Raw genomic sequence first — 16,807 nt, 5'->3', positions numbered from 1 at the left:
CCTCCCGTTGGTTTAAGTATTTCTCCCAAGTACTTGAAGTGTGGTACTCGGTTGATTTGCCCATATGTCGGGTTCAAATTTTGGATGCCAAGTTTTGAGAAGAAGAACTTGGTCTTTTCAATGGATATTTGTAGGCCAACCTTTCCAGTACATTCGCTAAGGGTTTCAATTTGTTTGGCGGCTGTGACTACATCATTTGTCAGTATGGCCAGGTCATCTGCAAAAGCGAGGGAGGATATCTCAATACCGTCTTTGGGTCGTCCTAGTCATATGGGGCGCCAGTATCCCATGTCTTTCAATGTCTTCTCCCACTCGCAGATGACTTTGTCTAGGACAAGGTTGAAAAGGAGCGGAGATAAGCCGTCACCTTGTCGGACGCCTTGGGGGTACATCAGATCAATCACTTCTTAGATGCTTATGCTCTTTTCTTCTCCCAATAGTTCTTCATTCTAACTGATCTCCTCCTCCTTTCCTCCTCTGATACCTGAACCCGTTGTCTGGTGTTGTTTTTAAATTGGAACCTCTTAGTTTTGTCTTTGGTCCCCATGATCTCCAATATTTTCCTCTCCTTGATTCCCAATTTTTCTATTTGCCCTTTCTTCCACATGACTAGTGTCTCTGCTGCATAGAGTGCTTCCAGCTTAATTACTGTGTTATAATGCCTTATTTTGGTGTTCTAAGAGAGGGCTTTCTTATTGTATGTGCTTTTGGTTTTCTGGAAAGCTAGTTCCATTTTGTTCCTTCTAGCTTCTATTGCTTTCCTTTCAATGTTGTTCCATTCAATCCATTTCCCTAGGTACTTGAACCTCCATTTCCCTAGGTACTTGAAACTCTTCACCACCTCTATTTTTTTTAGCTCCTACTTTAAGTTATCTCTGTGGCCTACCAGCGGCCATGATGCTGTCCGTAAAGCAATATTGTAATGTTGAAAGATGGAACTAGTGAAACGAAGATAAGTAGTAGCCATGTTGTTGGCTGTAAAGTCTCAACTGACAAATACATTATTGATATAGAAATATAACTATGAGCATACAACATTTTCCATAAGATGTTATTCTGTAACATTTCTATTGATACATTTTGTTTGATTAAAAATGTGACCGAAGTGCTGAAAGGTTAGTAACCAGGAAAGAATAAACACGAACTATGTGATCTTTTAGGCGCTATCTTCTAACTTCCACGGTGACTTCATTTTTCTCAATGAGGGAACGGGATACGAAATTACGGAACAAGCGACAATCACATAAAAAGACACATAAAAAGTTAACCTGACTAACCGCTTTGACGAACAGGAATTCATATCGCAACAAAAGAAATAGAAAAACTACACAAACTTCCAGTCCTCCCTGGCAAGAGCTAAACTCCACAACCAAAAATTTGTAAAAACATGTAAGAACAACATATTGTAGGCTATATATATATATATATATATTTACAGGAGCTCTTTCCTCCACCAGTTGGTCAAATCCAAAGCCTTTTATTATTATTATTATTATTATTATTATTATTAAATTTTTTATTTTATAGCATTACCAGCAGTCGTACCCATCGTTCACTGGTTGATTCACTTTCTCGGGAGATCAGTGGTGGTGTCCGACCCATGATCACAGGTTCGATTCCAACCAACCAAAGAGAACATGAAACCTAAAAGATTGCATTTCATTTTAGGAGATCTGCCTACAAAATGAAAACTAGATTACTCCTATAAGAGTAGCCCTACAAGGATGTACAAGTAAACGGGAGTGAAATACCAGCATTCTGTTATCTACGAGTATAAGGTGAGGAAGTATATACGATAAGGAACGCATGGTTGGTTTTAACAGTGGCGATCTGACGGAACGAAGCCTAGCACACCTATCTCCCTGGTCCTCGCACCTATCAGACATACATCAGCAAGCCGCGCGAGGTGGGTCGAGGGGAGAATGATGCAATACCTTTCTCCGATGCCTTGCACTCAGAAATACGAGCAACGTTTTATCTCACTGCGTTCAAGTTTTGTAAATGGAACAATGTGCCAGATGCTTACATTATAATGTGCTTTAGATTTCCATTGTTCTCATTTGAGGTTAGGGTTTCACCCATAGCCTTGGTAGCCCTCAATATACTCCACTGACTTATTTATTTATTTATTTAATTATTTATTTATAAATACTGAAATACTGCATCTATCTGAGATTTAGAACACATGATTATTCATTTTAACTGTCTTAGGTCTATTCAAAGATTTATGAACTGGATTTATGCTCAAAGCACTGGCCTTGTTGAATGGGTTTTAAGGTTAATTTTTTTCCACAGTTCTTTTTTATTGGAATTGAGTTTTGTCTTTGTAAATATGCTAAAAAATAGTCTCACAGTTGACACTGCTATGTGGAAATGATAAAATAAAAAACATTACATTAGAGATTTTGTCATATTTAAGAACACCACCAGCTGATTGCATCTGTCTTGCCAGTGCCCACTGAACATCAGTTATTTATTTTTATTTTTTGCTAGTTGCTATACGTCACACCGACACAGATAGGTCTTATGGTGATGATGGGATATGAAAGGCCTAGGAATGGAAAAGCGGCCGTGGCCTTAATTAAGGTTTAGCCCCAGCATTTGCCTGGTGTGAAAATGGGAAACCACGGAAAACCATCTTCAGGGCTGCTAACGGTGGGGTTCAAACCCACTATCTCCCGGATGCGAGCTCACAGCTGCGCGCTCCTAACCGCACGGCCAACTCACCCGGTGAACATCAGTTCTCTCCAGCTTCTTAAAGAACGAGGAAAAGCCTGGGATTTTCAAAAATACAGGAATACTAAATCTGTCCTCAAAATCGGGAGATAAGTCTCTGCAATCAGGAGAGAGGGAAGAAGGATCAAAAATAGGGAGTCTCCCACGTTCTTTGCTGAAAATCTAGAGACTGCCACTAAACAGACAGAGGTTTTGCAAGCAACAGCAGAAAGGCAGGATTTCAAATATCCTTTGAGAAAACTAAGTACATGAACATAGATCCCAAAAAGCTAATATGGACAATGAAGTATGGTGACATAAAGAGAGTCCACAAATTCAAATATCTAGGGGAGATTCTGACTCCTAACAACAACAAGAAGCCAGCTATCGAAGAAAGAGCAAAGAAGTTGGAGATTGCATTCAGACTATGCCAGGAAACTTATAAGTCCAAATCCCTCTCCTATCAAGCCAAACTCAGACACTAAAATACTGTGGTGAAACCTGAATGCCTCTATGTAGCAGAGACAACTGCCAGAAAGAGGATTAATGAAACAGAAAAGAAAGAGCATAAATTTCTGAGGAAAATTCTGGGACCCAAGAAAGCAACAGGAAATGAGTTTACCTCCCGTTTGAGATCAAATCAAGAGCTGTATGAAAAACGCGAAAACATTTCAACCTCGATAAGAAAAAGGCAAATGACTTTCTATGAACACCTGAGAAGAATGGGACCAGAATACCCAGCAAATAAGATCCTCCTCTTCCAGGAAAGAAGAAAGACCAAGTACCATGGCTGAAAGAAGTTCATCAGGATCTTAAAAAATGCGGCATTGAGGAGGGAGATATTACAAACAGAACTGTTCAGCAGGAAAATAGCGGAGGTGACAGATCTGTTCGTAGAGAAACCCAAGAGATCAAGAAGGGTTTCATGAATGAGGAACGAGCAAAAGCGAGCCAGAGAATGAAGGAGTATTGACGTAAAAAGAAAGAACATCAACAGTCAAGGAAGATGTGTAATCATAACCCATAGGAGGTTGAAACGATCGTAAATAAAATAATAATATTTTTTTTAGCTACTGAGCTGGGTGTCACCTTGTCCTGCCCACCAGGTTTGACATTCTGATTGTACTGCAGTCTAGCAACTAAAGTGAAATTCTACTGGAAAAATACTATGAATGAGCTGATGTAATTTCATCAGGTGACACTCAGTTCACCATCAGAGACCCTTAACATGTCTAGAGTGTCTAGAGATGAGCAAAATAACATCTAGCTAGAAAACTAGTAATAGCTACATACTACTACTACTACTACTACTACTACTACTACTACTACTACTACTACTACTAATAATAATTGTATGGCCTCAGCTACCACGTGCAGACATTTCAATTTGACGCCATCTGGCTGTCTGCTCGTCAGTTTCAACGTTCCGTTTTACTCTAGGCTTACTAGATGGCAGAGAGAGTTACCCAAAACTCTCTTGGGCGTCTATGGCTGAGATTTATTGAATCTTGTCACATAAGCACCAAATATGTCACCAGAGACCTTTTATATGCCGACATCGTACTATATGGAGTGCTGAATGGACTTTTTCCACCTTAAAAAATCCGACTACCTCTGCCGGGTTTGGACCCGCTATCTTGAGATCCGGAGGTCGACACTCTACCACTGATCCACAGGGCAACTCACTAAGATTACTATATAAAGGTAAAAAGAGCCCAAACTATACCTATTTGTATTGATGTATCGCTTTAGAAAATGCAATTTTCAAAGTCTTTTTCAAAATTCTAATGGATAGCTCACTTCGCCAACTACTGAAATCTCCTCTATCAACAATATAATGGGTTCAGGAAAGGCAAGTCAACTTTATACATGATAAAGAACTTACTGGAAGATGTTGGAGAAGCTCTAAGACATACAAGAAGTAAATACCATGTCATCTTTATAGACAACAAAAGGCTTTCGACCTGCTGGATCATCAGATTCTTATTGATAAACTTAGAAAAATGTAACACAAAAAGGACATTATATGACAAACATACTAGCAAACATCTTACAGGATAATACAGTCACTGTAAGAGACAATCTTCAACCTTCACAACCTATCATCCAGACGAGGTGTGTTCTACAGGTTGTCCCAATTAGTCCAAAACTATCAATTGATACGGCTATGAAGATCCTCTTTACCAAAATAAGTCCCCTCACTGCTTATGAGAAACAACTCATTTGGCGCTATTTCCCCAAGAACAACCTAAAAAAAAAAACAGCAACTTTTCTAAAGAAGATTTTGTGTTTGTCGCAACACCCCATCCAGACTGACGACTAGCCAGGAAATCCTTCTTATATAGAGGATAAAAGGCAACAGATATACCTGCCATCCACAACTGCATACCAAGGCCTGCTGCTAAGAAGAAGGAAATATGGTCTGAATTCTATGCAACTTAAGCGATGATATCTTCAGACTGCAAAGCGCACGACTACGATCTTCGACATATGGTAACTAGTTTCTCAGTGCACGGATTCTATTTTTGATTGTGTAAAACCAAGGCTTCCCACGAGCCAGCCTTAGAGTGCATCTGTGAACTACGTGGACAGAAATGTGAACAATACCATGCTGAGTGGTGGAATAGGAGACAGGAGTCTCTTAAGGACTTATGTAATGAATAACCTTTTCATTGTCACTATATTTTTAAAATTTTTATTAATGGTTATTAGCTGGAATAAACCTATTATTATTTATAATAATGACATACAGTGCAAGGAGTTTTGTTTGCTCTTCAAAAATAGCCAAGATTGAACCTACAAACTCTACCACTGATCCACTGAGTCAGTTATTTTTTATCTTCTTTCTGTAACTAGTTCCATAATTCTATAAGAGGTAAAGATGCCTTTTCTTCATTCTGTTAATGTTGAAAGCCGGCCCCGCGGTCTGCCTACCTTTTACCCGGAGGCCCCGGGTTCGATTCCCGGCCAGGTCAGGGATTTTTTTTACCTGGATCTGAGGGCTGGTTCTAGGTTCACTCAGTCTGCGCGATTACTATTGAGAAGCTATCTGATGGTGAGGTGGCGGCCCAGGTCTAGAAAGACAAGAATAACGGCCGAGAAGATTCGTCATGCTGACCACACAACACCTCGTAATCTGCAGGCCTTCGGGCTCAGTAACGGTCGCTAAGTAGGCCATGGCCCTTCGGGGCTGTTGCGTCGTTTGGTTTCGTTTGGTTAATGACTAATGTTGCAATGCATTTTGTTGTGTTATCACTTAAAAACAGAGTTTTGGTCCTTGAAACAAAAAGTTTGTACGATTAGGAAAAAATGTACAGCCACTGTGGGAAAAATATACAAAGCAACTGGTTACTATACACACGGCGACGGTCGCCAGTTTTTAATTAATGGGGAGATACAATGTTAATGGCTAAACAATGTGGTCTCACGTTGGGATTAACACAATTATTTCCTCTCCATATAACTTAGTAAATCTGGGATAATGGAATACAGCCAGGAGTGTCAAATTAGATGTCTGGTGTTTTTTAACCGAGAGTTGTTCTGAAATTATTCTACAAGTCAACCAAAGTCAGCTTCCAGAGTTGCATGCTTGCAACAGATTGGCGAACAAGTGCAAATAATAGCATTCATGTCAAGTAATCGAAATCTGTGCGGGATTTCGATAGCAATCAAAACAAGTAACGTATGTATTCAGTTTAAAGTAATAGTTGAGAAGTGTATATCAATGAAAACGATCAATATCTAAAAAAGATAATAACATCTCTTTACAATCGAGCACTAATTCGTATGAAATTGATACAAAAAATTGGAAGAGATAGAAAGAGTATTGAGCACAGAAATTCTGCTGTATTAGTACTGTGGTTACGGTTACATACCCAGTAGTGATATTAGATTATTTCCAACGCACAGCTTTCTGACAGTCACCAACGTCCCTAAAACCAGTCTTCTTCTTCTTCCTCCTCTTCCCGTTCGATTTTACCGTATTTGGACTTCGTTGTAAAACACTCAGTCCCGTCACTGGTTTGCGGCAGGTTAGTTAGTATGTACCAACTTAAATAAAAAGTGAGTTATATAAATTATATAAAGGCAAGGATAACATTTCATTGGGGATATTTCATGTTGGGAAAATACTAGGTTACTTACTAATTTGATAGGTATCCATTAAGTATTTTTTTTTTTTTTAACACAGGGACACATGGTGCTAAGTCTTCACGCCCGTGTAACCCGTCAGGGCGACTTACGGCTAACGAATTAAATCGGGTAATGAATAAATAAATAAAATGATTTTATTCACACAAATTGTTTTGACTGGAGATTTTATATTTTGATATTATATTCACCGAAAAAGTTTGTTATTACTTCTGCAATGCTATATACGCTAACGGGCTTATAAATCTGGATTTAAGTTTCCGGAAACTCGTTCAAGTTAACAGCACAGTTTAAAGTTACAAGCGCTTTTAGGTAACTCACAGGTAACTGTGGTGTACCAGAAACCGAGGGCTAAAGCTAAAATATTAGTTTCGATTAACACACCTGGTTCTGGTACCCCGTACAATTTTTTATTGATTAAAGTGAGTGGTCTGGAGAAGGATATTATCTTGGGATGTTAAAATCCCCATTTGAAATTTTCTAAGGACTTTCTTATTGTACTTGAAGACATTTATGGAAAATATACAGTTGCTATATGTGTTTTACTGCGGGAGATTTCAATATAGACAAACTTCAGCAGAGTCTACTATCATCTGAACGTAAGAGATTATGTGAATGCTATAATCAAAATCCATGTAACAGCAGATATAAAACCAGGATTACTAATAGTACAGCTAGTCTGTTAGGTAATGTTCATGTCCATAAGCTGTTAACGTGCAAAATGTATAGTATATTTAATGATTATAGAGTTCATAAGTAGAGGAGCAAAACGATTCCTGAATACGCGCCAATTAGAGGCCGAGCAGCGGGTCACGTGACTGCGCGCGGGAAATTTGAATACTGTGACATCACTGCTGCGTCAGCACCCAGTAGTATGGCTGAGGTCATTGACCGCTAGTTAGTAGTAGGGCATTGTACGTTCGCCGATTTTGCGTACGAGAGCAAGCCTAACCTCACAGTCGCCATCTTGAGGGCTTAATCTTACTTTAACGGCTAGTTGCCCTTCCCGACGCTTAAGAGAGCAAGCCTAACCTCATGGAGGTGGCTAACCTTAGTTTTGCGGCTAGATGCCCTTTTCGACGTTGACAGTCGTTACCTTGGAGGAGATTAAAATTACAAGACGTGGTTTTTACGGCGAGATGCCCTTCCCGACGCTATTTTGAGTAGTAGGACAATGATGATTCCCTTCTGACGTTGTTTTAAGTAGTAGGGCAATGGGGAGTGACATAAGTAAGCACACATGGAGGAGTCTACACAGAGCCGTAGTTTTATGGCAAGATGCCCTTCCCAACGTAAATTGCACAAGATGGCTGCTATATACAGCTCTTTATGAGACGGCTTTCTAACCACACTTTAACGGCTAGTTGCCCTTCTCGACGCCTAAGAGAGCGAACCTAACCTCACAAACGCCACCTTTAAGGGACTGTCATTAGTTTTACGGTAAGATGCCCTTCCCGACGCCAATTGCACAAGATGGTGGCTGCTCTTATGAGACGCCTAGGGGCGCTTGTACAAGATGGCGGCTGCTCGTATGAGACGGCCTAAGGGCGCTTGCGCAAGATGGCGGCTGCTCTTATGAGACGGCCGAAGGGCGCTTGCGCAAGAAAGCGGCTATACATAGGCTTTTATGAGACGGCCTAGGGGCGCTTGCTCAAGGTGGCGGCTATACATAGGCTCTTATGAGACGGCTTAAGGCCTGCTTAAGCAAGTTGGCGGCTATACATGGCTTCTTATAGAGAAAGATGCCGGCCATGGGCGATTGTACAAGATGGCGGTTATACATGGGCTCCTATGGAGAAAGATGACGGCCATGGGCTCTTCCGAAAGATGGAGGCTATACATAGGCTCTTACGAGGTGGCTTAGGGGTGCTGGCGTAACATAGTGGCTGCTTTAATAAGACAGTCTAGGGAAGCTTGCGCAAGATGGCGGCTATACATGGGCTCTTATAGAGAACGATGCCGGCCATGGGCGATTGCGCAAGATGGCGGATATACATAGGCTCTTATAGAGAAAGATGACGGCTACAGACGATTGCACGAGATGACGGCTATACATGGGCTCTTATGAGAACGCCTAGTGCCATAATAAATACATTGGTTACATTTAAGCATTTAGCAGTTGAACAAATCATCAGACAAACATGCAACTTGAAATTTCGGTTCGGAAATATACTATTTGAATCTGTTGACATGGGTTATAAGCATGTAGCTCATGCGCAAACGAAATATGGTCTGAATTCTATGCAACTTAAGCGTAGCGTAGCACTATGAGCAATAAATTGCTAACATTGCGAACAAATTATCGCATAAACATGTAACATGAAATATCGGTTCGGAAGCATATTATTTCAGTCTGTTGTCATAGGTTATCAGCTTGTAGCTCATGCAGGAGCGAAATTAAACAGAACGCTTAGTGCTATAAGAAATACATTGGTTACATTTAAGCCCCTATCAGTCGAACAAATTATCGGATAAACATGTAACTGGAAATTTCAGTTCGGAAATATACTATTTGAATCTGTTGGCATGGGTTATAAGTAGAGGCGAGAATTATAGGCTCTAAAAACAGTTAAAATAGGCAAGCATATAGGCTCTTAAATTAGCCAAAATAGGCATGAAAATAGGCACTAACGTGTAAAATAGGCAACAGAATAGGCATGAAAAAATACTTATAATTCAATAACACGTTCAATTACTATAAAGGAATTTACAACAAGCAACGTTTCAATGTTTTCCGGTAACAATTTTGTTCTGTCGGGCAGAATGTTTTGTACTGAGAGAAATCTCTCAACATTACAGGAAGTGATTGGACAAAACTTCAATGAAGCCACTTCATCTGGTTTTAGTTCAACTGCTTCATCTACTTCACCTCGTAGCATCCTGGCTACTTTTACCGTCGTTTTCCATCATGGATTCTGCTGCAGGACACTTATGGAACGTTTTTTCTGACAGCAGCTACCTTCCCAGAGTAGTTTTGGCTACTGAATGCATGATTCGAGCAGTGTATCGATTCATTCAAGTGTCCGAGTGAATCGATTCACAGGAACGGCGAACTCACGGCACACGATTCAGCTTTCTCCCAGCGGACAGTGCTGAGTGGCGCACTTACTGGACGTTGACGGGGAGCCGAGCTTTCGCTGCAGCGAGACAGTGAATCATGGCACATCCAAAGAATCGTGAACGAACGCGGCTCAGTGAGATACAAGATACACACGGCCCCTTATCGGCTCACTGGACACTGGCGGGAAGCCGAGCTTCCGCTGCAGCGAGACATACAGTGAGCCATGGCACACCGAAAGAATCGTGAACGAGCACGGCTCAGTGAGACACAAGATACACACGGCTCCTTATTGGCACACTGGACACCGGAGGAGAGCCGAGCTTCCGTTGCAGCGAGACGTACAGTGAGCCATGGTACACTGAAATAATCGTATGCTATAATGGACTCTCGAGCTCAGCTCATTTGAAAATAATACCCATTTGCATTCACTGGATTTGGATTTATTTTCAGTGTTAAAAAGGTAGTCAGAACATAATTCTGAAGTAGCTAGTAAGTAGGTAGGCTATTAGGTTATACTATTTATTATTTTAATGAATCTTAGTATTATAACTTAGTTGACATTTGACAATTAAAGTCGACTCTAGCCTGCCCTATGACTATGAGTCATGCTCATGATCACTCAAAAGTACCCGTTTTATATTGGGAAGAACGGCTCAGTATTCTCTCAGTTCATATTGTGACCGTTCGTGGACGCGCGTGGTTCGAAATAATAAACTTCTTTAATGTGCCTCAGCTAGAAATCAGTGGTTGCAAAAAACTCCACTCAAGGGCATGGCCCTTCGACGAGAAAGCGGTCACATCCTCTCAATAAATAGTTAAATGATGATCCAAAATCTATCTCAATATACTAGGTTCTCATATAAACTAGGCAAGAAATGATAACCGCAATAAACATTTGGAAGGACATCAGCTTTAATAAAACAATGCTAATTGAATATAATCATAATAAACCGAATAAGCAACATGTATGAAAATGTATACTTATGCACACCCTATCATGCTCTGTTAAATCCAGTCCTTGAAAAATTATCCACTATTAAATTCAAACATTATCATCACTCACTACATCCTTTTGATACTTCATTTAAATAAAATAAATATTAAACACATTGGAAAATCACTTAACTATGTCTTTCGTTTCCTTGTAACTTGTTTGTTCATTCATTGAATCTCACTTGTCATTCGTACCCTGTCTTCCTTGTTTTACCTGTTTCTATCTGTTTCATCTCATAAGACACCTAGCTAGCTAACAATAACTTGAATTCCCTAACGGTCTTTCAACAAACGTAGAATCATCTCAAATAAATAATTATCATGTCATCGTCCCATAATTGAATGACCACATGCCATCATCAACTGGATGCTCCGCGTAGCCGCATCTGAAAATTAAATACTAACTACTGACATATTAAATGATCTACTACCAGAAGGTCTGCGCCGCGTCTACACCTCTCCATCATGCTGAAATAATGCTACTGCACAAAATATCTACTTCAAGCAATGCTACAAGTATCACACACACTTACAGGTGACATCGATCTCGATAATTCTGTCTACCGTTTGGGTATAGTTGTCAAAGATCCTACTCACATGTCCGCTCGACTATTCCGTCATTTATGTTATATCAGAACTTAAACCATGACAATACATATGCTCAACAAAAATCTCTTCGAAATGCTTTCAATCCCAACATTAAATGCATCGCTCGTTTATCTGACACTCAAAATACGCGGCGAACATACCGTCCAATAACACCATCCTATCATATTGATCATCTCAAAGAATCAACTTACCAATGCAATAAATAATTCAATAAATCTCATTCGCTAATTATATCACACCAAATTATAACTTCAGATGATCCTACATTCATTATACCATCACAATATGCACCGCATAAAAGAATCGTTTCCTAAATAAACAATCATATGCAGTCGAAGGACCTCAATATCATACATCCGTACACTACATCGTTTCTACTGAATGAACACGTAACAACCTCCGCGGAACCACTTATATAAAAGGATCACAACATTGATTACATCACACACATGAACATCAGGGAAAATTTATCTGTAACACTCAAGATATCAAACATTCACGTTCACAATTATTATATTAGCACAGGAGCAACGCAGGGAAAAGATCGCGCCTAACCCTAATATTTACAGACGGCGAACGAAATTCTGACATATACGCGGTCGGTTAACACATCATTAAATTAATATCATTGACACGTTAGGTTATTCAAGTTATTTCCTTTTAAATCACCTGTGTGACAATTGTTAAGTTTCAACATGGCGGATAGATGTGCGAAGTGCTCCGAGAAATTTAAAGATAACAATATGAAGGTAAAGTGTAAAAAGTGCCTTAAGTGGTTTCACATGAAGGAAGAATGCATGAGGTGAACCAAACACGAAATAGATCGCCTGCTTAGTCTTCCAAAGAAAGATAGGCTATGGATATGTTTGACCTGCAACTCGGCGTCACTCGAACCTGAGGTTGTCGTTCCACCAGACTCAAATTTACAAGACTCTATTTCCACAAAATTCAACGTAATATTAAGCAAACTTGGTGAACTAGAATCAGTGTATAAAGAACTGAAGACTTCTGTCCAATTTGTCTGTGACAAATTTGACGATTTTAGTGTTGAGGTCGGCAAAATGCAATCAGAACTGATAGTGCTGAACAACACAGTACAAGACATAAAATCGAATAACTGCACCCTTTCCGGAGAAGTGACACAGCTGAAACTCGACGTTGAAGAACTAAAACAATATTCAAGAGCTAATAATATGGAAAAATCCGGGATTCCGTACCACTCAGAAGAAAACTTAACTGAAATTGTTCAAAAAATTGGAGACATCCTTGATGTACCAATATATCCGGACAGCATCGACACTGTTCACAGGATTTCTTCTTTCAACAAAAACAGTGTGAAGTCCGTAATCGTCAGATTTGTCCAACGCTCCAAAAAGGATGCTCTTTTGAAATCAGCAAGACGCCAGAAGATCCTAACCTCTTCTCTCCTAGGCTTTGGTGGTCCAAAAGTGAATATATACTTGAACGAACACCTTACGCCCTACAATGAATCTCTCTTCAAGAAGGCTCGTGGCGCTAGGACAAAGGGAATTGAACGTGCATTTGTGAGACAAGGGAGGATTCTGGCAAAAATCTCTGCCACCTCCCTCGAAGTATTTACAATCAAATGTGAAGACGATATTGAAAAATTGATTAGGTTCGCCGCATTTAGGTCTAAATGAGCTGTCAGTCTTCACAGAGTCCTTCTTATGTTTTATATTTATGTATGATTGTTTCTCTTCCTCTTGTTTTAAACTACAGTAATGCCAGAAAGACAATGGAACTCATACTTTCAATATAGTGACTTGGTTACCTCACTTGGAACAATTGCTCCATCCCTGAGAATAATGTATCTCAATTCTCGTAGCATACGAAATGGTAAGTTAGAGATGATTGCTGATCGCATAGAGTTAATTCAGAATATCGATTTTATAGTTGTTGTCGAAACATGGTTGTCTGTAACAGGTGATGAGTCTAACTTTTACAATATCACAGGTTATGAAGCATTTCATTCCTTTAGAATTCCTTCTGAAAAATCACTTAAGTGTGGGGGAGTACCAATTTATGCTAAAAACAAATTGTGGCAATGTAATATCATCTATAATGTCCAAAAGCATCATAATATTCTGGTTCTGGAGATTTCTAAGTCTGGGTGTAGTTATATCATCATAGCTGTTTACAATCCAGTCACTTCAAACTGGACACAGCTATGTGATGACATAGAAATAATACTGAACAAAATAAAATAATTGTTGTTGGTGACTTTAACATAAATTTACTCTCAAATGCAGTATTAACTAATGAATATAAATCGTTCATGCAGAGCTATGGCCTTAAAAACTGTAACACAATATACCCTACCAGACTGAGTTCGAACAATTCATTAATCGACCACTTTCTATGCAGCATAAAACTTAATAACTGGTCTGTAGATAACATAATTGATGATATGAGTGACCATAATCTCTTGCTCTTTAGTTTAGATATTTCAAAACATCTATTTATAGGCCTACTCCCATTGAGTCAAAACGATACTCATATAAACATTTAGATTATGAAAGGGCTAGATCATATTTTGAGCAACACCAATTCCAGTGGGCAGATGGTGGGGGCATAAATGCTTCATATGATGCTTTAACCAGATACATTCAAAGTGGTCTTGACTATGCATCAACAATTAAATAATTTCATCATCAAAATGCAAACACCATTCTGAATGCATGGTGCACACCAGAACTTGCATCGCTCTGCAGGCATAAAGCACTTCTCTACAGTAAATTGAGAAACCACCCACACAACAGTATAATTAAAGAAGAATATAAAAGTTACTGCAATAGAGTTACAACCCTGAAAAGGACTCTCAAGAAGTCGTACTATGATAATCAATTTAAAAACAATCTACACAATACTAAAACACACCTGACAACTCATAAATTAAGTTCTTGGTAAACCTTCAAAATCAACAATCAATATTGCGCGTATCAAGCTAGGGAATTAATGTTTTGAAGATAAAAGTGACATTTGCAATGCCCTGAATAATCATTTTATCTCAATCCCTGCCACACTATCTTCAAATATTGTTCCACATCCTGAACATACTGCTACAATCAATAATCATCCTAATTCCCTTTTCCTAGAACCATGTTCTCCAGAAGAAGTGTCTGCAATAATCAATTCTCTCAAACATGCTCGCTCAGTTGCTAGTGATGGTATTTCCAGTAAACTTCTCAAAATTTGTAATCGAGCACTCTCTGGTCCAATATCTGAATTTATCAACTGCTCTTTGGCAAAATGCATTGTCCCTGATTCGTTAAAGATCTCTAGAGTGGTTCCTATACACAAACAGAATGATAGATCCGACCCTGGAAACTACTGACCCATCTCAGTACCACCTGAATTATCTAAAATCTTAGAAACTGTTGTCAAAGTTAGGCTTATTAGTTACCTCGAAAATGCAATTATTTTTCCAGATTTCAATATTGATTCAGAGAAAAGACTGGGGTAAATTCTGCCTTAATGGACATTATAATTGAGCTTCAAAATTATATTGATAAAGGCTACAAGACTGCAGGGTTGTTTATTGACTTAAAAAAGGCTTTTGATACTGTTAGCCATGAACTTATGATATACAAACTGGAAAAGGCAGGTGTGAGAGGTTCCTCGCTGCTCTGGTTTAAGGGTTTCTTATCAAATCGACAACAATATGTTCAGATTGGCATGAATAAAAGCGAACTGCAAAAGATCTGCTTTGGTGTACCACAAGGTTCCATATTGGGTCCAATTTTGTTTCTCATATATATTAATGACGTAGCCCTGTGTTCTTTTAAGGGTAAAATATCACTTTTGGCAGATGATACTTCACTGTTCTATTCATAAAATTCTGAAGATGAAATAGTTGCAGATATCCAGCATGACTGTCATATCTTAGATGAATGGCTGAGAAAAAGATCTTCTAACAGCCAATTACTCGAAAACTGTCTGTATGATGTTCTATAAATCACAAAATGATCTAAATGCAACTACAAATATATTATTTGGCACTACGAAGTTGCAATGGGTTAAGGAAGTTAAATATCTTGGACTAATAATTGATAGCGCCCTCTCCTGGACACCGCATATATTAAATGTAAAAAATAAAATCTCTGTCTTGGTTGGTATCATTGTCAAGATTAAATACCTACTAACAATTGACACTCTTCGTCTAATTTATTTCACAATGATACAATCTCGACTTTCTTACTTGTGTTTCATTTGGGGCAAAGCAATCCAAAATAAATACTTTGGAGGTCTTACAAAACAGAGTTATTAGATTTATGTATGGATTTCATCAACTATATTCTCGAAATAAAATGTACTCTGAAACAAATATATTACCTCTTAAGAAATTAATCTCATTAAATGCATCACTTCTTATCCATAAAGTCTTGCATAATAAAATGTTCACCAACTCTGAATTTCCTAAAGCCACTGACATCCATTCATATAAGACAAGGCAAAAAAATAAATTACATGTTCATCAAAATTATACAACAAGTTTTGGCACTAAGGGAGTGCAACACTTACTAATATCTGAATATAACAGCATTCCTGACAACATAGCAATCATCTCTAAAACTGTGCCATTTCGTAATAAGCTTAAGAAATACCTGTTAGGCACTATCAATGTGTAACAGTTATTTCTCTGAAATTTCCATTTCCAAATCTTAAAAGTCAAAAAGTTGTTCCTCCTGTATTGTTACTCTGATAATAATCCACTTAATATAATCCTATCCATTAGGTAAATTGTGATACTTAAAGTATATGTAAAACCACTATAATTACTCTTTCACGTTTAGACCGTATGCGTTAATCCGCCATTGTTGTGATTATCTATGTATTGTTCCTCTTGACAGAGCTCTTGCTCTCTGGAATCCTATTTATCAATAAATAAATAAAAAATAAATAATATCTACAACTACTATAAGCATCTACAAGTAAAGCAAGGAAGGACAAAATACGTCTCCTCATCATTAGAAGATCCAGTCTTCATTCCATCATGAGGTAGTGGTGGTCAGTTCATTTGTTCATGTCATCTCGTCTATTTCAGTAGAGCTCGGATCCATCAGGGACCATGCCAATTTAAGCGCACATTTCCTCCTTATTTCTTTCTTGATTCATAACTGTGGATAACATTGCCGGCTCCAACCCTGAAACTTGTACAAGAGATATTAAAAAAATTCACACAGATTTTATAATTCTACCTTCATGAGTTGACACTCGCCTGCATAAATCAATGATATATGACGTTTGTTAACTTATTAA

The 16,807-nt window shown here is 38.6% G+C and overlaps 1 protein-coding gene across 2 annotated transcripts in view; it reads right to left on the bottom strand.

The window, feature by feature from the left end:
* The window catches only part of LOC136857264 (uncharacterized), a 64,340-nt gene extending 57,594 nt beyond the window's left edge, over nucleotides 1-6,746 (bottom strand). For both annotated transcript variants that reach the window (XM_067135772.2, XM_067135773.2), the window contains exon 1: nucleotides 6,591-6,746. The gene's annotated coding sequence lies outside the window, so the exon portion shown is untranslated. The remainder of the gene's footprint in view (nucleotides 1-6,590) is intronic.
* Between the last annotated feature and the right edge of the window lie 10,061 nt (nucleotides 6,747-16,807).

Source organism: Anabrus simplex, chromosome 1, assembly GCF_040414725.1.
Source record: "Anabrus simplex isolate iqAnaSimp1 chromosome 1, ASM4041472v1, whole genome shotgun sequence".
Taxonomy (NCBI): domain Eukaryota; kingdom Metazoa; phylum Arthropoda; class Insecta; order Orthoptera; family Tettigoniidae; genus Anabrus; species Anabrus simplex.
This window is presented reverse-complemented; position numbering and strand designations above follow the sequence as displayed.